We start from the raw sequence: 1,385 nt of genomic DNA, 5'->3' as shown, positions 1-1,385 counted from the left end.
AAGCCTGGTGTCTGCCCCCAACCTGCCTTGGTTGTCTCCCTGTCAGTCATTTGGGGCTTGTGCTTCCCCTCGTGTAGCTGAGGGGGCTGTGGTTTGTGTTTCATGGGGGTGGGGAACTGAGCCCCAGGGATGTGATTTCCTGGAATGAAGCCTTGAAATTGTGACTCCTGCCCCCCCTGCTCCAGCCAGGAGGCTTCAGCCAGCCAGGAAGGATGTTACTGGAATGGTGTCCCCATCCAACAGCCTTGTGTTGGGGTGACAGAAACCTTGCTTTGACCCTTCAATAGATGGCTCGTGCCAGGGAGCTGCCCCACGAGGGGGCTGTAGGACAGACACAGCAGAAAGGGGCATCTTCCTCCTCTTCTCCTCTTGCCCAGCTGAGGTAACAGATGGGAGGGGCTTCTCCAGAGCAGAATCGGGCTGGGCACAGTCAGGGGGCACTGCTGGGCTAAAGGGAACCGAAAAAAGGTCCTGTTTTGCTTGGAGGAATTTAATTATCAAAGAGGAGGAGGCCTGGGGGCTTCCACAGCACAGGGCAGATGGGAGAACCAGATCCCCCCAGGGGAACCTGCTGCGAGCTGTGACAATGTGGTTGGGCCAGAGGAACACCCAGTAAAACCCAAGCCCCAATCCTTTCTTTCATCTGGCCTCAAACCCTTCTCTGCGTGTGCCAAGCTCAGAGACGTCTGTGGGAGCAGCTGATCCCAGGAATCTTTTCTTCCCCAGGGTGATGCTCTTCGCCCCAGAGCATGAGGAGCTGCTCCCAGGGGCACAGGGACACCTCCACATGGTCCTGCTCCCTCTGCCACCCCCGTGGCGCTTCTGGCTCCTTCCAGAAGGAGCACAAAATGCTCCCTGACCAAAGGGCTGCTTGGCAGCAGGACTGTGATTTGCCTGGTTGACTGACAGCTTCCCCAGGCAATTTAATTAAAGAGACCAGAGTGCTCCAGGAAAATCATTAATTTCCCTTAAAGAGGAGTCTTTGCCGACTGTCCCTGCCCAACGTGGGGCTGAGGGGAGTTGGCACCCCCAGCCCTGCTGATCCAATCATTTCATGGTTCACTCCTGCAAGCTCATTTCAGTGCCATCTGTCAGCAGACCCAGCCCCTCGGATCAGCCTCACAAACCCCTCCAGACACCACAGAGGGAATGGTGCTGGGGCTGGAGGGCACAGGCAGACACCTCCACACAGGCTGGGAACCTGCAGGGGAATTCTGGTGCCTGGGGATGGGAACGGCCCCAAGGGCACCATCTCTGCTCTGCAGAAACAGGGGCAGCTGTGGCCAGTACCTTGAGTGCTCTGCCCAGCTCTGGGCCCTTCAGTTTGGGAAGGATGTTGAGGGGCTGGAGCAGGTCCAGGGAAGGGCAACAAGGCTGGGGAAGGG

Source organism: Lepidothrix coronata, unplaced genomic scaffold, assembly GCF_001604755.1.
Source record: "Lepidothrix coronata isolate B3197 unplaced genomic scaffold, Lepidothrix_coronata-1.0 Scaffold180, whole genome shotgun sequence".
Taxonomy (NCBI): Eukaryota; Metazoa; Chordata; class Aves; order Passeriformes; family Pipridae; genus Lepidothrix; species Lepidothrix coronata.
This window is presented reverse-complemented; position numbering follows the sequence as displayed.